A 23,465-nucleotide genomic window follows, 5' to 3' on the forward strand; every position below is an offset into this window, starting at 1 on the left:
TTCCCTTTGGGGTTGCTGTAGGTGATCTGGAAGTCTGGTTTTGTGACTTGTTTATGTGTCTTGTCATTTCTACAGGTGTGTGTGTGTGTGTGTGTGTGTGTGTGTGCTGCTGGTACCCATGCAGCTCACCTCCTCTGCACTGGGAGTGGTGGTACGGTGGTCCAGAAGTCTCCTCTGTATTGGGAGCAGTGGTATGGTGGCCCAGAAGCCTCCTCTGCCCTTATGTTATTCTTCTTTGCATCATCTAGCAGCTGCTGGATTGATTTCTCATGGTCCTTTACTATTTTTAAGAAATCTCTGTTTTCATGGACCTTAATTGCAATCCTGTCTTCTATATTTGATATTCTATCTTCAGATTCCCTTAATCTGCTGTGCATACTTTCAGTTGAGTTTTTAATCTCCTGAATATCTGCTTGAATCTGTTTCATGGATTCCATTTCTTTCTTATGTTGTGCGATCATGGTTTCCATTTCTTTCTTATGCTGGGCATTCATGGCTTCTAGCATGTTTCTGTGTTTATCTTTTTTTTTTTTTTTTTATCTGTTTCTGTTCTAGAGTCTCTAATCATGTCTTTCATGCTGCTTACCATCTCTGTAGTTATCTGGGAGATTCTTTCTGCTTTGACTTTTTCTAGAGCCTCATTCATCTGTTTTATTACTTCCTGTGCTATCAGTTCAGGGTGTTCAGGTGGTTGATTATCAGACTTTTCCACCTCATTTCCCCCAGAATTTACCCTTGGTGGGGTGGAAGTCTGAATTTGTGCCTTGCTTAAATGTCTTCTCAGTTTTGTTTTTGGTACTGTCTTTGGTTTAATTCCTGGGTTGATACTTCAAAATTACTTATTGTAAGTATCTTTGCTGCTATTTAGAACCCTTATGGAATGATTGCTTCTCAGAGGTGTCTTCCAGATATAGGTGGTCTTTAAGTTTTGAGACTTTAATGACTCTGAGACTAACTCATTTTCATTATATCAACAAGGACCACTGACTAGATCAATCACAACACCTTAGCCCAAGTGATACAATCAGCAACACTATAGCATCAAGTACATCTTAAAAAATGACAATTTGTGAAAGTTATTAATCTATCACCTTTAACTGTGTGACTTAAATCAAAATCGAGGACCTACCCAACATATGTTTATAGTGAATAAACTCTTCAATATAGCAACTTTTCCCTTCAGGATGGGGAGTTAGAAGGAGTTGGGGAGGGAAGGACAGATAGGTAGGTGGATAGGGGAAGGTTAGCAGTGGGGCCAGAGGACCCAGCTGAGAGAATGAAAAAGAGAATAAAAGAAAAATAAAAGAAGAAATCCAAATTAGGGCCAGAACAGGAACAAAAAGGGAGATGAAGAACAATTGTGGGACAGCAAGAGAGTGAGTGTGTGAGAGAGAAAGGAAAGAGAAAAGAAAGAAAAAAAGAAGAGAAAAGAAAAATTTGAAAAGAGTAGGAAAAAAATTTAAAATAAGAGCAAAAAACCCCCAATAATAATAATTTTGGAAGTAAAAAATAAAAATGAAAATGAAGGGCCTCCTTCAGGGTATGTCTCTCCTGTCACAATAGACAACGTGGCCAGCAGTGTGCAGATAAAAGTCAGTGAGTCTCAGCAAGCCAGTTGCAGACCCGTGAGATTCAGGCAGATTTCTGGCTGTAAGTCCCAAGTTGAGCTCCCTGTCCTCCTGCAGGGTTGAACTCTGTAAGGTTGAACTGCAGGTTCCAGCTGCCCTTCCCCTGAAGACAGTCCAGGTTCCGATGGGAGGTGATGATCTCTCCAACTTACCCAGTAAGGTGATCTGGTGTCCCCTGTGTCTCTGTAGTGTGGAACCAAGTAGCGGTACAGTCAAGAGGCCAGAGGAGCAGGGGGTGGTGGGGGTGGGGGTGGGGTGTTTTCCTAAGTGGATTGCTGCCGTGGGCGTGGCCAGTGGCGAGGGGTCCTCACCTTCTGGCTGGTCCCTGCCGATGTGCTGGTGTGGGCTGGATGGGGCGGGGCTTCCAGTGACTTGGTACCTCTCTCTCCAGCACCCCACCAGTGTGCTTGGTGCAGGCTCCAGTTCCTACAGTTTTAAAATTTAATCAAATCCACTGAACAAAGAGGACACAAAAATCAAAATATGTAATATATTTAGGAAATGCTTTGTAAACTTATTAGTGACAGTTACTGCATATCTATTATATAAGGGCTACTCAATTCTATTTTGTATTATTTAAACTACCTTTTACACTATTTGGAAACTGAGGAATTCTTTTAGTAATATCAATCACTTAAGGGATTGCTATACTTCTAAAAACTATTCATCACTTGCTTGCAGATATGAGTCAGTGGAGTTTTTGTTTTTTCTACTAAACACTGTTTAACTATTAACAATACCTTTAAAACCCTTATATGGCTGTGGAACAATTTTTCTAAGACCGTTATATGATTTTCATTAGAAACTATTAGTATTTTTTTTCAAATCCCTTTGGACATTTAGAACTCTGAGAGTCCCTAAAACTTGGGGACTTGGCCTCTCTCCCACCACCCAATCAGTGATTGAGACTTGTTTTGCCTATCTTATCTTATCTCTAGAAGTAGTTCACTCTTGTTATCCTAGCCCAGGCCACCAGCATCCCTCCGTGAACGCTGGCACCATCCGGATGGCTCCCTGTGCTCAGTCTCTCATGAAGGTGCTGTACCCACATCAGGGAATGTATGGGCTTCCAGTACCACAGAGCTTTTTTTTTTTTTTTTTTTTACACAATTGGAAGAAAGATATTTAAAAGACTCATCAAGAAGTCCTCAATTTTCAAATTGTAATAAATGCTATATAAGAAAATACAGGTGGACAAGACATGTTTTAATCATGAGGTGATCAGAGAGGACCTCTCTGAGGATGGGACTTTAAAACTGAGACTGGAAGGAAAAGAATGAGTCAGCCAAGAGAAGAGAAAGAGCCCTCTAAGAACATGCAAAGGACCCAGGGGGAAAGGGGCATTTTTGCTAATCTAAGAGCATATCAATATAGTTGAGTCATTCTCCATGTCTGTGGGTAGGTTTAGCATACTCCCTCCCCTCAGCACATATAACAAATATATGGAGATGAGAATAAAGGGGCTGGGTGTGTCGCTCAGTGGTAGAGTGCTTGCCTAGCATGTGTGAGGCTTGGGGTTCAATCCCCAGCACAACAAAAGCAAAAAAAGAAAAGGAATCAGATACCCTATCTAGGAGGATGAATGCTTTTTGTACAGTATAAATGTGATTAAATCACTTAAAGAGCTTCGTGATTTCCCCTTAAATGTTCAAATATTTTAATTTAATTTAGAAGAACCCTCACACTCAAGCTCTCACTCACTCCCTCAGCCTTACCTGTTCTTACTCTCTTCATTTCGCATAGGCTTTCTTTTCATTCCTTGAATGTACCACACTTTCTTGTCCAAGACTTCTCTCTTCTTCCTGCTGACTCGAACACCCTTTTCCTCGCTTTTGCTTGATTGATCCTCCCTCATGTTAAAGACTCAAGCATCACTTCGGAAAAAGCCTTAAAACCATGTGTCTAGGGACTCTCATATCATTCACACAGACCCTGAGCTACTGTGTATCTAATTCCAGTTATGCATTCACTTCAGATTTCTAGAAAGGAAATTCATGGTGCCTTATTATGGCTACTCCTGGTGTGGTCCACATGTGTACCAACAATACTTTGGCCTGCTATCTCAAATGGCTCTGTAACAGACGAAGTACGCTGTACCTTGACACTTCCACATTCAGAACAGCAACTCGACAGTCTCTTAATCATAAGTGGTTAAAGTTGTACCAGAAGAACAGCTTCCTTACCTAGACCCCATGACAGAGTAATGGTTTGGCTAGAGTACTGTAACATTAGCAAAGTCTGTTTGGAGGTCACAAGAAACAGAAGGAAGAGAAGTAAATCCACTTTCTTAGATCACATTCCCAAGATAAGTACAGGAGAAAAGAAGCCTGACATTCACATTTGGGCGATAGTGCTGGGGATTGAATCCAGGGCCTCAAGCATGCCAAGGATTCACTACACCACTAAGCTACACCCCTAGCCCTTGGCTTCACCTTTGTTAACAACATTCCATATATAGAATCCAAAAGCTGGGAAGATGGATTTAAGATGTTTAAAATCCTACCACAGTGAAATAATGCTTTATATTAATTTCCTTTCAGTAAAATTTGTATATAACCAACCCATCATAAAAACAAATTATTCTCAAAAATATGACAATATATCCATATGCCTGCATCTTTTTATTTTAACTTACATGGCTTCAGACTGCTTGGGAGAAACATTAAAGTACTAGCAGTGTTAATGGTTGTGAGCAGAAATGCCATGAAGTGATGCAAATGCCACTTAATGACTTATTAGTCAATAAATACCTCATGCCTGACACTTTGTTCTCTCTATATACAGAAGAAACAAAAGTATGTTGCAGCTGTCTCGGGTTATTTATCTGATTTGAGAAGCTTACTTCCCTCCACTCAGGTAGGAAACCACATTAATGTTAAGTTCCAGAGATGCTTTCAAAGGAGATTTTCAAACTGAAGTGTCAAGCTTCTTACACTGGTTCCAAAGTAACCAATAGTGGGAATCCTATTTATTTTATGTGCACCTTATCTTTTATAAGAAAGAATTTGAGATGATATATATGTGTATATGCAACAAGATTAAAAAATAATATAAAATAGTAGAGGTAAGGTGCTAAAAACAGGTAGAAAAATAAGATGCAACTGGGAGTGACGTATCACCATGTTTTGGAAAATTAGTTTTTATGTGTGTTAGAGAGATTTATTATTTCCACACAATGGACACCCTTTAACAAAACACAAATTATAAAAAGTCTTCTAGAATTTATCAGAATCCTTTCCCTAATTGTGTTTGTCACTAACTCAAAATGACACTAGCTGAATCTATTATCAGCATTTGATTCATTTAAAGTAAAATCTTTTAAATTCTTCCATATTTAATAAATATACTTAATGAATTTAACTTTGATAATATTCAGATGGCATACTTGATCACTTAGATGCCATTCTTGTTAAGGGTAAAAGAAATGTGACTCTGTTAGTCAAATAGTTTGATTCTCCATACAAAATCTTAATTGTAAAGCTCACAATTCCTAACAGGAAGGCATCAGCCCCCTGCAGAACAAACACTTTTGGAGTTGTATCAGTGCTATATTTCCCAACAAGCAAAAGCTCAAACTTATGATTAGGTTTAAAGACACCCTAATGGCAATTTCCTAGAAAGCAACTAGGTTGAAAAGATTTTTTTTCTTCTTGTTCAAAGACTTTTGTTCTCTTGACCAAAACCATTTCCTCCTGCTTACAAGAATTTAAATGATTTGTTCTGACTTTTTTGTCCTTGCATTTTCCAGATGCCTCTATTCTATTACAGTGAGATTCTTCCTTTATAAGGAGTACATTGGCACCTTCTCACCAATTACACTGAAAGAGGAAGAATATTTGAAATGAAAAGTGATAATTATTGAACTCTACTTCTCATGTCCTGAGCTATGTTCAGCATGGTCTGTTGGGTTAAAGACCACCAGTCAGGTTACACACGAATCAGGGATGTGGAATCGTCATGAGCATGGAACCTGGTGCCTCTGGAAGCAATGGAAGATTGCTTAAGAGTATTAAAAGTGTATTCAGAACCCTGACTGATGTGAATAGTTTTAAATAGAAATATGAAAACAAAACAAGGGGAAATGATAAAAGCAGTTCTCTTAAGTACAAGCAAAGAGGAAAGAAAGATGTTTTCCTTCCCTGCCTGTGTCAGAAGCGTTTAGGTATAAGGGTAGCTGCCTTGGAGTGCATGGTTTGGTTCGGTGAGCTAAGGGGGCCTTAAAAGGTTCTGGGAACTTCATATGCAGGATTTAATTCTTAGTCTAGAGAAACTTTGTCTAACTGGCTCAGAATATGGGCATTTTTAAAAGCCAAGTTCTGCCCTCTATCCTTACTTTGTGTATTAGTAGTGGTCAGCCTGTACATTTACAAAAACAATGAGAAGAAACATTAGTGGAGAGTGGTAGAGGGAGGATGTCAAGGTTGAGACATGTTCAGATCAAAGATTTCTGCAAACTGTTGAAAGCCATTGATAAATTTCTTAAAAATCCACAGCCTCCCAATTTACCCATTTGACTTGATCTGAAATGGCTTAAGATGAAAAATTAACTGATGTGACCTGGCTACCCTGGTTATCCTGGTTACCCAAGCCCACCAGAATGATTTGGAGCTAGGATTTATCAGGAAGTCTAATAAAGCAAAAGCCATTGCCAAACCCTTGCTGAAGCAGAGAGGCTTGAATCCTTCAGCTTCAAACTCAATGTGTCAAGTCAAATGAGCTTGGATGCAGGTCTGTGGCCCACTTTATTGCATGTCCCTATGGCAAACAAAAAGCAATCTCCTTTTCTTTCTCCTTTCAACTATTATAAGCAAATTTGGCTAAGTAACAAGGGGCTGCGAACGAGTAGGTGAAGGAAGCCAGTGGGTGGGAGCTTCCTCAGAAGTGAGGCAGGTGGAGGCACGGAGCTAGAGGTGTGCTGCTGTGCCCTGTCTGACTCTGCTTCACTTCAGAGCAGAGTTGAGGGTCCTTACAGTCTCACAGCCCCCAGGCGCATCTAAAAGCTGGCTGCTCTTCATCCCAATCTGGGCTGCAGGCTACTTCCCTCATAAAGCATCAGCTATTTTGGCCTTTAAAAAACAAAAACAAAAACAAAATTTAGAAGGATACAAAAGTAGCATAACACAAAATATTTGCCCTGTGGAAGTCACAGTCCAGTTGGCCATGTGAAATCTGGCACAGATGGCAATCTGGAGCCACATGAGTTAATAAAGACAATGTAGACAGGCTTGTCCATACTTTCAATGGGAAATGAAACTAATCATAGCAAGATTTCCTTGAAGGTTTGACTTTTGAGTCATGGAGGACTCAGATCAAAGTAGGAGATTTACTAAGGGCAAGATGGACATTTCCAAGGTCAAAGAGAGGGAAGCCCAGGGTGGGGGCCCATCTTGCTGTGGGACAGAGCTACTGTTTTTTGGATGGGCTCTGGAACTACAGCTCCATCTCTGCAGGCCTCAGCCACTCAATTTCAAGGCAAAAGTGGGAAGGGGATCAAAGTCTAAGCAAGGTAGGCATGGTCCAGTCTTAATTATGAATATTGCTGTCCTGGTTGGGGTAAGGGAGAAGTCTACACTGAGGAGGAATAAAAATGGCAAACTTGGGGTTAGAAAGCTGGTCTGGCTAGATGAGATTAGGTTTGAAATGACTGATACTAGGAAGCCCGTAGAAGTTCTTGAGAGAGAAATGATATCGTGCAAAGGATTTTAAAGAAGTCTATTCCAATAACTGTGTCCAATAGGTTGAAGAGAAAAAAGACTATATGTATATGAGGGTTGGAGGTAGAGACAAGTTCAGGAGGCATCTCTGTAACTTAAAAGCACTATTGTCTATTTGCCTGACCTTTAAGTGTTTAATGATTTGAGACAAAACCTCACGAGTAAACTTCCTAGTCTATTGCAGTAGGCATCAAGTTTTCAAGTTTAAAAAAATGATGCAGTCTGTTATCTCTTGACTCAAGAAGTTGTAGCCAGTTTAAAGAAACTGGAATTGTGACTACTCATTGTCATCTATTACATCAAATAAAATGTTTTTACAGGGCCTTAGTTTGCTAAGCATGACTGCTAGTACTCTGTAACCCTGCAAAAGCAAGACATTTATCCAGAGAAGGTAAAATGACTTCACAAAAAGGTCAATGAATTAAGATAGTTCTACTTCTGCCGGAGTTAGTTGTATTTTGGGCAAAAGTAGCATTATTTTAGAAATAAGCCCCAAACAGTGAGTTTACAGACCCAAGAAAGTGATGACTATATTCCATATGTGCAATCAACCGGTCTGTCCTCTTGTCACTACACTGTGGCATGTGGCTGATTGACACTCAGCAGGGCACAAAACCGCAAGTGGAGCCAGTGATGTTATAATGAGGGCCTCCACTCCCTGTTATTCCTTGCCCTAGTGATCCTTTGCTTAGGTTGGGCATCCTATTTTCCTGGGGAGCTTTTCAAAGATAGGGAATATGAGACTTTACCAAAAATCTGAATCTCCAAAGGTGGAACCTAATTTTGTCTCTGTTTGTGTCATCTTTTTAGGTCTCCCAGATGACTCAGGCACACAATTCGAGTTGTGAGCTGATGGTTTAGATGATGTTATGGCTTATGTCTAGATGTCCCCTCAAAGCCTCATGCAGTCATGGGGGGGGCACTTTTCAGAGGTGGCTGCATCTAGAGAGTGTGGTGTTAGGACTAAGGGTGTGTGATTACTAAATCACACACTGAATGGTTTGGCATAATTCTGACTAGGATTCAGGGTATGAATGCTACACTTGCTCTAGGACAGGTAGCCTGCATAAAATATAAAGGACAGAAAGAGGACTAATGTGCTCTTGCCTGCCTGCTTGCCCTGGACTATTTCTCCTCTGCGATGCCCCTCTGCCATGCCACCCTGCCTTGGAGTCAGCCAACTATGAACTGAAACCTCTGCAAATGATAGACTAAATAAACCTTTCTTCCTTTGACTTTGGGTGTTGGGTATTTTGTCTCAGCAACGAAAAAAGTAACTAAGACAGATGGTGAAGATGGCATGCTCTCAAAAGTGCACATGCATCCATAAACATATACATTCCTGAGATAGCCAGGCAAGCCTACCCATTTTTTCCTTACTATTAAAAAGTGCTCGCTAATATTCTGGGAATATCATGATTGCAGAACCTCTAAATTCTTTAACCCACAATAAAACTAGCCCCCCACAGTTTCTTAATCCTGAGCATTATTGCAGTAAAGTACTTTCCCCAAATATCATGCCACTCTTAAAAACCATTTTCCAAAGCACAGATGAGTTCTTACTCTCAGCCCAATAGGATAACTGGAAGCTCTTTTCCTCATTCTCTTTATTTTAAAGACAGCCCTTCATTTACATTCCATCCTCCACCCAGCAGTATTCTCTGGAATCCACATTCCTTGTTGATCCCTCTTCCAAGAAATAAGAAGAGGGGGAGGGGAATAGTCTCTAGTGGGGTAGGAACAAAGTCACAGAGGAGCTGCTGAATTCCCAGAGGTAATCTCCATTGAATCAAAACACAATTAGGGAGGCTAATTCAATTAGCAAGTGATGCCAGTCTCCTAGAATAAACTTCTTGGGCTAGTTAGCTGGGGGAGGAGAGAGGATGACTGGTGCCTCACTGCATACAGAGAAAATACTAGAAAAGCTTGGAGCCTACCACCAATGGTGCAGTGGGTATTCACTTTAATATTCTTTATTGAAAAATTTCCAATGCATTAAGCTCTTTGGGACATAGAGCTGTGTTCACAAGATAAAGTACACAGATAAGACATAGAGAGATAAAAATATTCTTTGGGAAAATAGGGGCCTGCAGTACAAAGGTTAAGAGCTTTAGGGGAACATTTCACATTCTGGCTTTTAAGTGAATTGAAAACACAATTCCTGAAAGAAATGCATCTTGAGAGGGTACTCAGGGAAGAGCAAGGAGTTCTTACAAGACAATGTTTGCCGGGGGCGGGGTGGGGTGGGGTGGTGGTGGTGGTGGTGGTGGTGGTTAGACAGTGCCCAACTTAGTGTCTTGCATGTAATGGAAGCCAAGAAATATTTTTTGAATGGAAAATTATTACAGTATAATAACTGGGCCATGTCATGTCATTTTATAATTTGATATAGATTCTCAAAATGTTAGCGCTGAAAAGGATCTTGCTGTTGTCAAACATCTCCAAGGGCCCAGTGCTCACTTTATTCAGATGGGGTGGACATCTTACCAGGATTCAGGTTCTGCTTGCAGGGTTTTTCCTCTGCAGTGGCTCCTGAGCAATCTTGAAGAAACCCAAGGGCTTGGGAGAACATGGTTTGGAAAGCTCTAGTCTAGTACCTGTTTTTATAGATGAAATAATTAAAATTCAAAGGGTGCAGAAGTCAAACCAAGCACTCTTTCCAGCATATGAATGTGAGGTCCTACAAGAGGAATTCCTGTCCATTTTTCCCCATGGACTTGGGAGGCAGCAGGGTGCCATGGGCTTGGGGTTCAGTCAAACCTGGGTCTGAATGCTGGCTTTGTATTTATTTGTCCTGTATTCTGAAGTTATTTATGGATTTACTTGTTTTTATTTGATAGCAATTTTTTCTGTCTTTTAAAATTTTTATTGAGATATAATTGATAGACAAAAATTGGCCATATATATTTGATATATGCATATATCCATGGTACCTTCACCACAACCAAGGTATACACTTATCCGTCACCTCCAAAATTGTCTTTGTGTTCGTGTGTGCATGTGCACATGTGTGTGTGTGTGTGTGGCTTGTATATGTTTGTTAAGAACACTTAAAATGAGATCAGTCCTAACATTGTTTAATGTACACAATACCATATTGTTAACTAAAGGCACTAGCCAATATCTGGAATGTATTCCTCTTGTATAACGAAGACTTTGTAATTTGGATGAAGTATTTAATCTCAAAGAGCCTCCACTTCATTTATTGAGTGGGTATAGTATTCTCATTCTCAGTCTTGATGTGTGAGCAGTACATGGCATGTGTTTTGGGGCTCTGCATATGTTAGTGCCCTCTTCCAGGGACATAAGTGAATATTTGAATGTGGAGAAAAAAGAGACAGAAGCACTGTCATAATGACAGTATGGGACATGGTGCTTACTCTGCACTAGGTTCTATTCTTGACACTTCAAGTGTTAACCCATTTAATCTTCAGAACAACTCCATGCAGTAGGTACTAGGTATTTATTTTTAAATCCCCTAACTCTGAAGCACAGACTGATGAAGTAAATTGCCTAAGGTTGCAGAGCTAACAAGTAGAGAAGTTGAAATGTAAATCCTGAAGATGTGGCTCAGAATTATGCTCTTTATCAACATACCTTTCCTGAAAAGGTACAGAGAGGAGACAAGGAAGTGATAAAGGAGAAATATAACTCCTGACCTGTTAGATGTCAAATGTACTAAGTTTGTGGAATGAAGTCACACAACATCGAGGAATGAAGTCTTGAAGAAAAGGAAGAAGTTAGGAGAGTTTTATTGGAATGAAGGAGAGAACAGCTCCTGGATATCCAGGAGGGGTCCCAAGAGGGTTGTCCCCAAGACACTTTGTCAGGAGTAATTTATACAGCAAAGTCACAATGTGGTTACGACGTGGATCAAACTGCAATCAACCTATAGCATTACAAGTCTAGCTGCTTAGCTAATATTGATCCAATAGGGAAATGAGTCACGTTGCAGGGGAACATGGAAAGAACAAAGGCATTTTGGGGAAGGGATGGGTCCAGATGCTCTGGTCACCCACCTGGGTTACTGATACCTATCTGGACTTACTGAACCAGATAGTCCTAGTTACAATATAATCTCAAGTCGTTTATCCCTTAGGGAGGCATGTAGGCCTGGCCATTGTATCTTTATTTTGAGGCCTTCTTCAGATGTGCCTCCAGCCACAATTCTGATGTATGTATGTATGTATGTATGTATGTTTGTATTTAGAGCTGACTTCCTTGAAGACCTGGTCCCTCGCTGACTGTATATTAATATCTATCTAATTTACCTGCCTATAATAGAAGGGGCAAAGTTAGGGGGAGATCAGGGTGGTGCTTGTTTGATTTGGGTGAGAGGAACATGCAGATAGACCTGTTATTGTATTTTTATACAAAGGGGGTTCTATTCCTGACACTTCACGTGGTAACTCATTTAATCTTGAGAATAACTCCATGCAGTAGGTACTAGGTATTTTTAAATCTCAATTTTATTTTTAATTCAGAGAAAACTGAAATTCTCTTTCTCTCTGAAATACAAACGTATATATATATATGTATGTATTTCAATATCTTAAATATTGTCTGTATAAATGTGTGTCTCAGACTACCAAAAAATTGAGTGCTTGCTGTATGTCAGTACCTTTATGTATTACATCTTTAATAGTCACAACAGAATCACATGAAATAGGGCTGTTATTCAGAACCTAAGGTAAATTGACTTATCCCAGCCGCACACTGAATGGTGATGCTCAAATTTGAAATAGCTGGTGAATCTTTATGGCTGCATATGGATTTCTGGGTATTCTTTCCTAGAGTAGTCACAAAACTCCTTTTCATAACACTTCTTTACTTCTGAATTATCTTTACCTACTAGCACTAAAATCATTAGTAGATCCCAATGGTTACATAATTCTTCACTTGTGACCTCTCAGGCCCCTTCTCTAAGTTCACAAATGATGTTTTAGTGTTTTCCTTTGCTGGGGAGAGCCTCTCCGAGTGGACCATAGTCACAAGTCTCTTTAAACATCTGACCCCTGCTCTGTCGTCACTCTTTTCACTCTTTCCTGGAGCACCACAGTGGGTCAAATCATCTCCCCTGGTCATAAACAACTGCACTTGTGAAGTAGAAATGACTGGTAAAAAGAGTGGTGGGGGCCTCCCGTGGGGGCCTCTAATAGGCTCAGCCAGGGACCAGGGAACATCACTACCACATCTGTGTGTGTCCTCTTACTGGGGTCAGCCTCATGGAAACAGGCACAATAATAGCTTCAGACAAAAGCCAGGGTGATATTGAACGGACTTTCCCAGGAGAAGCCTTTCTCAGAAGGCCATCACATTCTTGATTAGGCCAGTGAGCCCCAAAGGAGGAACAAGTTTGAGGTTTTCTATTTTCCATTTTCAAAGCTGATGAAATTAATTTGTATATGCTCCCTCGTGATTTTTTTTTTAAATTGAGCCTTTACTTTGGAAGTTTAAAATGAGGGGTTTATTATCACCCACAAAACCTGCTCATATTACAACCAAGATGATAGCAAGAAGTATGTGATTATTGTTCTCTATTGTCTAAGCAAGGCAGGCAAAACTAACAGCTTTGAAACATCAGCTACATTGCTCACCTTCATTCTCATAACACAGTTACAGTTACATGGTTCTTACTTGATTGATCAGAGGCCAGGCTTACAATAAGTTTTTAAGTATAAAGTAAGTTTTTTTTCCCACCTGGTTAAAAAGACCATTGTTTTAAACTTAAAATGTTAATGATGAAAAATAGAAACCCCAGGGTCATCTCCATTTCTGTGGAACACACAAAGCAATTCTGCAAGGGCATTTCCTATTGAATCCTGTTTTCAGCTGCAATGCATGTAATTTTAGTTGTGTGTCAAAGTTTATACTCCTGTTTTAAAGTATCTCTTCAACTTTAACAGCATCAGTGAAATCACCCCAGTGTATGGCCTCACTGGTAATATGGCTTTTAAAATATTTAAGCCCTTCTCTTTTATACCCCTTGTCATTAACTGGTAAATTACTAATTTATTTCCTATTAGAATTTATATAGTTTGAAGCAATTAAGAAGAAAGGCATAATTGCTGACAAACCCAGGGCACTATTTAAATCACTTCCTTGTTGACAACATATTTCTCTTTCCACAAACTGAATGTCACTGAAATCTGATTTGTGCAGAACCCTTATGGACGAGCATGCTGCACCTGTCACCTGGGCGCTAGCATTCTGCTAAGGATCAATTTACATAACCTCATTTAATGGTTCATAAATCATACCCATTAAGCCCGGCTAACAGGAACCAAGGGTTCTAATTTATGCTGCCTTTCATAGCAGAAAATTGGGAGGCTGGAGCCTGTGGATAAAGAACCCAGGTCTCGCCTTTGATTGTTGATTGTGATGGTAAATGTATGGATGATGAGAACAGATTTTCACTTTATTGATTTCCTGCCAAAGCACAGCATGCTTTATTGTGAAAGGGCGCCTTTTGGCAGCAATGCTAAAAGTGGCAGTTGTTTAGGAGCCCTTTGCCAAGATGAGGTCTAAGACAATACATAGTGGTAAATACTAAAATAATATCAAGCTGAAATGTTGTTCTTTAAAAGGAAAAAAAAGACTTATAACCTTTCGGGAATCAGTAACCTTTTCTTCTGAGCACCCCTCCCCGTCAAAGCGTGGGAAGCCAAGGATCAGAACAAGATGGTTTTAAGAAATGCAAAAACAATATTTCCACACTCTGCCTAAGTCACTTGCTGATGGTAGCTCATGCAAAATAATGCAGATGTCTAGAATCCTTCAGATAATGACATTTCAGCCAGCATGCTCTACTGGGCCAAGTTTACACCCTCCATTCTCTCCTACCATGCACTACTTTTTTGGTTGAAAACCCAGAAATACCATTTTTCTTTCTATTTCATTTTCCCCTGTTAGATCAAGATATTGTATCCAACTATATATAGTTCTCTGCAAAATGTAATATATAAAAGGTCATCTTTTCACAAGTGCTTGGGCTGGATTTCAAAATAGCAAAAGTGGTCCTAAGATCATTTTCCAGATGAAAAACATCTCTTAAGTATTGCTGAGGCATATTGATTCTGTTCTCTCACCTCAGTGCTGCCCTGTAATGGACAGTGTAGATTCTCATTTCAGCTTGTTCTCAAAATCTTTGTTAAACATGGTGATTTTTTCTGATAAAATCCAGTGCCTTCCCCTTTACCCCCTCCCCAGTGTCTCTCCTCAAGGCAGGCTTCTGTGAAATAACTTCAACTTTATTCCAGGTGTGGATATTGCTGCAGATACTTGTTTGATGTGGATTCTTAACCAAGTAGACTCCTTCCCACCCCTCACCCCATCTTTAAATTCTGAATCTGCCATATAGAGTACTGGTCGGAGCTAAGCAAGAGAATCTCAGCAAGCTTGGCAATCACTTCCGTCTGCTTTTCCATTCAAAGTGAAATGTCTCCTGCTTTGTTGCTAGTCCTTCTTCATAGGGGAAAATCAATGATATCTATTTATTTTCTCTTATCAGAGAGGTTTTAACTACAGACAGTTGCATAATGTAGCTAATAGAATGTGAGCAGACGTATGGAGTTTTAGTGTCTTGTACTCCTTACCTCTACTGTCTTCTTACAGAACATCCTTTCCCAAGGAAGTCCATTCAATATGAAGAAGATAAAGTTGGTACAGTTCCCTAGCTCCATCCAAAGGAATAAACCAAGCCTGGCCAGTAAGAGGGTATCCATGCTTTTGGCTACAGTGATTGGTTCAGGAATGGGCACTGGACAGGCCCCCGGGTATTGCCTGACACTGTTATCAGCTTTGTTCTCTGGGGTTATTCATCTGACAATGGATAGAATCTATCCAAGAGTGACAGAGCTTCAACAGCATCATTTGAGTCCCTGGACCTCTAGACCTTCTGGCTTCATGAACAGATTCTTTATGGCCCTTTTTAAAAATTAAGGTAGATCAAGCTGGATTTCTGTCACTTGAAATACTAAAAGTATTTCATATACAAAAGACCTCAATATGCAAAATTGTATAAATGTGGAAAATTGACCTTTCTCTTTTACAAGAAACAAGAAGTTCTGTTCTCCAGTTCTGACATTGCTGCACAACCTTACTAGGTATCTGTTTTCTTTTTTAAAAAAGGAGGGGGACAATACTGGTTGGTCTGCAAAGCCCTCCCAATTCTACAGTAATTCATTCACCAGTTTAACAAATATTTATTGAGCACCTATTGACTAGCTCTATAATAGGTACTGGAGGCAATAAAGTGAACAAAATAGGAAAAAAAGTCCTGTCCTTATAGAGCTTATTTTCTAATTAGTTGGATATAAATAATTAAAGGAGTATCTGGGAAGGGTTGAAATGTTCAGTGCTTCTATTATCTGATACTATATAACAAGCCTCCTTAAATGTAGTGGCATAAAACAAAAAGCATCAGCTATTTTTCACAATTCTGTGGGTCAATAATTAGGACTGAGATCATCAGGAGGCTCTTTTGTTGATCTTGCCTGGAGCCCCTCAGATAGACATGTTTGAGGTCTTGATGCAGACAGTCTGCCAGGCCTCTCCCTTGATGTGGGCTCTCACCCATCCTTCACCATCTGTTGCAGGCTTCTTTACGCTGCCAAGGAACATCCCAAAAGAGTAAGGTAGAGGCTACAAAATCTCATGAGCCCTAGGCTCTGAAACCCACAATCGTCGCTTCCATCACATTCTCTGTCCAATTCCGTGAGAAGAGAAAAAGACTCCTTCTGTGCATGAGAAGAACTGCAAAATATCATGGCCACTTTTTTTCAATGTACCATAGGTAGAATGGCTAGAGAGGGGCTTGTTCAAAAGATAAAATTTGTGTAAAGACCTGAGCCATGCTTGTATCTGGAAGAACATTCCAAGCTGAGGAAATAAGCACGAACATCCTGAAGTGGAAACAGGAGGAATTGCAGGAAGCAAAGGAAGGACTCTAGTGTGGCTGGTGGGAAGAGCAAAGTGGAGAGTAGGAGGGATGAATTCCTACTCTAAAGGGGAGCTGGGCCTTGTGGAGGGGTTTAAGGCCGCTTACTTTGAGCCAAAGGAGGAACCCATGGGCAGGGATGGTGAGGACGGGTGAGGTGGAGGTTGAGCAAAGGAACAACATAATTTTACCTTCATACTAGAAAAGGATCACTCACACTGCTGTCTGAATAGACTGACTGGGTCAAGAGCAGAAGGGGATAAGTTAAGAGACTATCACTGGGATGGGGAAAAGGAAAGAAGATGGTGGCTTGACCTAGGTAGAGATGATAAGAAGTGGTTTGACTGTGGATGTATATCTGCCCATAGAATTAATAGAATTAACTGATAAGGACTGTGAAAGACAAAGTTGAGAATGAATCTAAGGCTTGTAGTGCAAACACAAAGAATAAAATTATTGTTCATTTCAGTGGTGAAGATAAAGAAGGAGCAGGTTTGGGAGAGAAGAGCAGGAACTTCGTTTCACACACATTATATTGAGATGTCTGTTAGCTGCACAAGTTGCAAGGTCAAGTAAGCTGTGTCCTTTTCTAAGATTGTTGTGAGTGTTCAGTAAAGTAACTTTGAAAAGTATAACGATCTAGGCAAATATAATTTGTTTTTGTTTTTTCATTATAGTTCCATAAACACAGTAGAGCTTGTGACTCGTGTTTTACTGAAGGGAATATGCAGCTATTATACATTCCAGGTAAGTCTCAGAAGCTTTCAAAAATTATATATATATATATATATATATTTATATATGTGTGTATATATATATATATATGTATTTAAATTTAAAGTCTTTTTGTTGATGTATTTCAGAACTAACCTTATTTTGGAAAGGAGAAACAAGTAAAGCATTGTATTACAGAAAACAAACCCTATGGTAACGATTTGGTAATGTGGTCTGTAGTTTTTGAATGCTTATTCTGTGCCAGAGTCTTGGTGGAACTGTGGTACTGTGGATATGGAAGTTAATAAAGCAGTACCTCATTGTGACAGTAAGTCTTGTGTTGATTTGATTAGCTTGGGAGCCACCCAGGAGATGAAAGCACACTTCTGAGTGTGTCTGGTGGGTCAGGAATTGTGACGTTGGGTTCTCTATCTGAACTTTCACCCCTTCCTCTTTGGCACTCTTCCTTTGCTCTGCTTCTCCCCACTATGAACTGTGCTGCTTTGCTCTACCATGCCCTTCTGCTTTGATGTTTTTGCCTTAGTGCCAGCTGACCATAAACTGAATACCCTGAAACCATAAGCCCAAACTAAAACTCTCTTTCTTTAAATTGTTGCTGTCATGTATTGTGTCTCAGTGACAGGGAAGTTGACTAATACACTCATCTAGAGAGTTCATATTTTATTAAAGACAGGGTTAGATAGATGATGATACCATCTGAAAATTATTACAGCAGTGGTAGAAATATGAAGGACACCTTGTGAAGCCTGTTGAGGAAGTTTTCCAAGAATTTCAGTGTCTAGACTGAGAAAGGATGAAAGGAAATTGGCCAAGGAAGAGGACATTCCAAACAATGGAGACAATTCAATCAAAAGCCCAGTGGCAAAAAAATAACCTGATGGGGTTAGGAATTGATAGCTAAATTCAGCTGAACCACAAAGTTTGAGACAACTAGTAGCAAGAGCAGGAAGTTCATTATGAATTACTTTCTTCTATGCCTTGGGAAGACCTTGGCTTTTATTCTGGAGGTGATAAGGAAACACTGAAGGTTGAAAGGAAAGCAATAAAATAGCAAGATTTGTACTTGGGAAAGATCGTTGTGATGGTTGAATCAGGGGACAGTGACCATAGATATGAAATAGAAAAGTGAATAGGGCTGCTGCACTGGCCCTAATAAGTGTGTATGTATGTGTGTGTGTGTGTGGGGGGGTAATATAGGGAACAGGAAAGAAGGGAAAGATCCAAAAAATATTTAGGGTGCAAAATTAATAGGGCCAAATGATCAATGGAGGAGGGACTGAAGAAGAGAGCTTCAGTGGATATCAGTACCACAAATACAAAGAATTCAGGAAGAGGAATTCATTCAGGAAATAGGAAATAATCTCAGGTGGAGGCTGAAGTAAGCTGGGACATTGATGTGTTATCTCGATTGTATCTGTATAAGCACCCTAAATTTGAGGAATAAAGTGGTGAATAGATTTTCCTCTGGTTACCCAGCACCAGGACTACCCAGAATCAATATAATAGATGAGCTAGGTAGAAGTATTATAGGCAGTCAGATAGGGCTAAGTCCTCGAGAGGGCCAGGACAAATGTGAAACACACCACAGCTGTACATCAGCTGAAAACCAGGCCTCAAGATGGAGACAAGATGACCAGACCCACATACTTCTTCAACGAACTGGGCTTAGTGAAGTATAGATAGGCATCGACCACCCTGGAGGTGACCAGAGACCTCTGGACCCACCACCCCCTAGGAGAATCCTTGTTTTTCCATCCACACTTGCTATGTGACTCGCTTCCCAAGTGGACCACCATTACCGAAGTGACTATACTTGTAACCTTATTGGATGTTCATAGCTGTGGCCCACGTTGTACCCACGTGGTTTTCACCCTATAAAACTCCTCTGTAAAGTAGGGTCCTTGGGCTACCCACTTGGGCCCCCTCCTGCCCCTCAGGAGCTTTCCTATCAATAAATATCTTCCTACTCTTAACCTCCGCTGTTCCTAGGACTTATTCTCCAATTTCTAGAGAACAAGAACTCGGCGTATCTATAGTTAACAGGATGGGAGATGTAATATTTCATATTTCATATTTCTCGCAACACCAAGATTATCAACTCAGCACTTCTTGATGCCAGTCATTACCACCACCCCATTACCTAAACACACCAGTATATGTGACACCTTGAAGGGTTTTTCAGAGATATAATAATTAATAATATCACAATATATCAAATACTTACCCAGCCCATAAAAATCTCAAGTTTCTCTAGTGCCCCAAAGATGAATCAAAAACATACATACTAGAGTTCACAATATATTAGAGATACACAATGTTCAGATACATTTTGATGATACAATAGAAAAGAGAAGTATAGAAAAGGTGCTTCTATAAAAGTTAGAAGAAAATGTTATCTTTATCCAAAAATATTTGGCATTAGCACCTAGTGCTAATTCTTTCTATGCCAAAGCACTTGTGAGCCGCATAATGGTAGGTACTAAGTACTATTATTTGGTTATCTAAATATACAACACTTAAAATACTTACCCTTGATGGTTACTTACCTTAAACTTATGGGAATGGTGGAGGGTTTTTAAAAACTAGTGGAATTGGGATACAGTTGCAGAATGCAGATGGGGAATGAAGCATTCTGGATTAATGAAACCCATGAATAAAAGGATGCAAGTAGGGGGGCCAGGGATTTAGCTCAGTGGTTCCGCCGCCTGCCTTGCAAGCAGAAAGTCCTGAGTTCGATCCCCAGTACAAAAAAAAAAAAAAAAAAAAGATGCAAGTAGGGATACATGTCAATGGCTTTGGGTAGGTGTAGATGCAGGCATTCCAGGCAGCTTGATTTGGCTGGCACAGAAAGTACATTGAAGGAAAAGAGTGAAGAAATGAGCTCAAATGGTAGTAGAGAGCCAGTCAGTTTGCAGATCTAGGATGCCAAGAAGTGGTTTTGCATAGTCAGTGGGTTCCTGGGACCTAAGATTCTACAGAGGAAGCAAAAGAGGACAGGAAGTGGGGACAAGTTTCAGTCTGTGGCCTGTATTTACTATTCCAGAAAGTTTAAAACATTAAAGTCTTTTGCTTTGGGTTAGAGTTACACATGGCCTTTTCCTTAGTGAAACTAGTAAGATCATATTGAAAAGGAATGTGGCTTAACTGTTGTTGCCATACAGGCATTTCTGGGATGGGATTGGGATACTACAGGCCAGGCTGTCACTACACAGCCTTTCATAAGCATTCACTTCACTGCTTATAATATCCTTGTGCAGCCTCGATAACTATTAATTATTGATGAAGACTTAGCTCTGTATTGAAGTGAAAATTGTGCCAATGCTTACTAAATGCTATTTATTTTGGTACCTAGAAGCTTTCAAAACAGATGTCCATAAGCAGTGTGTAAGTTAGTGAGGGACTCTCTGTAAAGAGGTCCTTAGTGGAAAAAGATTAAATGACACTAGTATATGCCCTTTCATGAAGAAAACTTTAAACTTGGGTTACTTTTGGCTGAAAAGTCATAATGAAAAATAAAGACTTTCTATAATTCTTTTTCGATCTGGATAGGGAATGAATTATAAATAGCATTGTTTAATATTCCTGATTTTCTTTTTTTTTTCTTAAATTCTTTTATTGGTGCATTTTAGCTATACAATATGTTTACATTTATCATTGGGTGCTTGTACCTGTACATGATGCATCTTGGCTCTTATTTTTTTCCCCATTACCTGTGCATCCTTTACCCCCTCCACCCTTCCCTATCTGATTTTCTTTCCTGTATTGTTTTGAGTATCTTAGGATAGAAAAGAAGGAGAAAATGGTTTTCCTGCTTTTAATTTAAATTTTTTACAGTATTTCTTAGAGTCATTACCCGATGGAATTATTTTTCAAAGGTCATAAAAGATTAATTGATGTATTATGGAATATGTATAACTGCAATGCTATATATCAAATAAACTAATGTAAATGTTCATTAAGAAAATAATTTTGAACAGCAAAACTACAGACATGATATAACAGTTTTTAAAGTGTGTGTATGAGAGACAGAGAAAGAGAAGAGAGCAAGGGAGAGAGAGATTATGCACATAGATGCTCAGGAAAAAAACTAGAGAACAGACAAAAATTTTAACAATAGTTATTTCAAGGTGATGACATAAGAGACTTTATGTTAAATGTGTGTCTATATTTTACATTATTTTTGTATAATGAGAATGTGCTGCTTGTATAATGTTTACTACTTAACATGAATTAAAGAAGATATAGTACAGTTACTTTTTATATCAGACATTGTAACTTTGATTCACAAGGCAACATAGGTTTAAGCAAAAGGCAGCCTGAGTCCATCCCGGGTGAGTTCTTCAACTATGTGTCTGATGGTTCTGAGCAGTGCCTTGGTCATCTCGGGTATCACAATGAACACTTTTTCAGGGAACACTTTTAACATTATCAAGGACTGAGGTTCCAAGCAATCTGATCTGTAAAACCTGATCTAGACAAAATTATAAATCACAACTACAAGAGCCTTCTGGAAAGTACTTTCTCACAAGACTGATTAAGTCCATTGTAGTAGGGAGGGAACGATGGACAGAAGGCAAAAAATCGTTGATGTAAATTGTAATCGAACAACCCTAGAAGTAGAATCCCTTCTTTTTAATTTTGTATCTCTTTGTTTGTTTGTTTGTTTTTGGTACCGGTGATCAAACTCAGGACCTTATGCTTGCAAGGCAGACGTCAGAACCACTGAGCTAAATCCCTGGCCCTTAATTTTGTATCTTTATAAACCAGTGCAGCAACACATCAATAAAAGAGATTTCATTGTATCTGTAGATCAAACCATTAAAACCTTTGGGCTGGGGATTTAAATCAGTGGTTCCACCGCCTGCCTCACAAGTGCAAGGTCCTGAGTTAGATCCCTGGTACCAAAAAAAAAAAAAAAAAAAAAAACCCAAAACCTCCTATTATTTAGAAGGGAGTATAATAATAAGAATTAACTTCCCCTTCCCTTTGCAATAGAAACACATTTTCAGATTTAATGATGGTACTCTTTATTCATGACCATATTCTCTTGCTCTCTGACAAATTTAGAGAGTATAGTTATGGGTCCCTCTGTGTGAAGAGGCTGAAGAGCACCTGTAGGTCTCAGGAGTTGAGTGACAATTCAGGAACAACTCAGAAATGAGTTTCCTAAGCTTCAACCTTTCTCTCATGGCTTGCACTTAAGGCATTAGCTCTATGCTTGATAACAGCAAATAAATAGCATTCTATGCCAGTACAGGTATTATTTTATTAATGTTGCTATTCCTTGATCATGAAAAATGCATTCTTTCTCTTTAGGGAAAGATTTTTTTGGTTAGCTGATCTAGTGAGAATGGAGAGGTTTGAGAAAAATGGTGCCTGTGTTTCTTCTTTTAAATCAAAGTAGCCGTGGTATCATTTAGCAACTGGATTATATGAAAAATCCCAACACAGCATAGCTCTTCTATTGAAATTGGATTGATTTCTTTAGAGACCATCTGATCTCAACAGCAGTCTGAAAAAAATCCTCTGGACCTTGAAGGAAACTAAAATTAATGGATTTTTGAAAAAATCTTAGCTCTGAGTTTCTCAAGCATGAACAAGATCCCTCCTTCCAGTAATTTGCATCTAAAAACAAAAGTGAAAATGTGCGTGTCTGTACATACAAAAAACCTAGTACTCCACTCTTTCATTGTGCTAAACTTTTTTATTTCTTTCTTTATAAAGACAATTGCCATACTTTTGAACATACTAAAATTATCTTTGAAATACTTCACTAGCCCATAAACCAAAAGTTCTGTGAACTGCACGAACTTTTTACAAATATGAAGTACATACTTTACAAAAGGAATTATAATGTGCCTTTCACACTTACAATATGAAAGAACTCCTCATCAACTCTATATAGGGTTCCAAACTGGAATGCATATGGCCTTCTCTTGAAACAACTTGAAGCCAAAACATGAAATTTTCTATAAAGAGTGACTATACTATTGTGAAGATTCAGTGAGAAGGTCCATCACAGAGATTTTAAAATTAGTTGCCTGTTTCAAAAGTTTTAAGGCAATTTACCTTGACAATGTTTTGTATTTCTTAGAAATACATATATTGTGTAGAGCAACATTTCTCAAACATGCTTTTTGCATACCACGTTATTGCCATATCTGCACATCGGTTGTTCATTATTTACATTATGATTTTCTGTAAAAAAAACCACTTTAAACCAAGTCACTTTTGAAATTGTTTTTGAGTCAGGCTTATCCTAAGAAATAATGTGCTATGTCAATCATTAATTTTTCTGCTACAAAATAAAACAAAGTTCTAACCATTAAAATAAATATTTTTTTGTGCATGTGCACTCAAAAACCAGCGGTACACATACCCTAGTTTGGGAAACACTGGCATTAACAAGGTATTTCTGTATCTCCTTGCCTTTTTAAGGGTCAAATGAGT

General features: G+C 39.1%; 1 long non-coding RNA gene across 17 annotated transcripts in view; it reads left to right on the top strand.

The window, feature by feature from the left end:
- Positions 1–23,465, top strand: part of LOC110346238 (uncharacterized) — a 118,597-nt gene that overhangs the window by 78,876 nt on the left and 16,256 nt on the right. For 12 of the 17 annotated variants that reach the window (XR_015445781.1, XR_002390159.2, XR_015445772.1 and 9 more), the window contains 3 exons: positions 4,413–4,484; positions 16,750–16,852; positions 16,958–17,027. This is a non-coding gene — a long non-coding RNA (uncharacterized LOC110346238). The remainder of the gene's footprint in view (positions 1–4,412; positions 4,485–16,749; positions 16,853–16,957; positions 17,028–23,465) is intronic. The other 5 variants (XR_002390163.2, XR_015445777.1, XR_015445779.1 and 2 more) reach the window with 3 other exon arrangements.

This window comes from Heterocephalus glaber, unplaced genomic scaffold (genome assembly GCF_053883595.1).
Source record: "Heterocephalus glaber isolate CG9 unplaced genomic scaffold, H.glaber_assembly_v1.0 deba00001662, whole genome shotgun sequence".
In the NCBI taxonomy this organism is placed as follows: Eukaryota; Metazoa; Chordata; class Mammalia; order Rodentia; family Bathyergidae; genus Heterocephalus; species Heterocephalus glaber.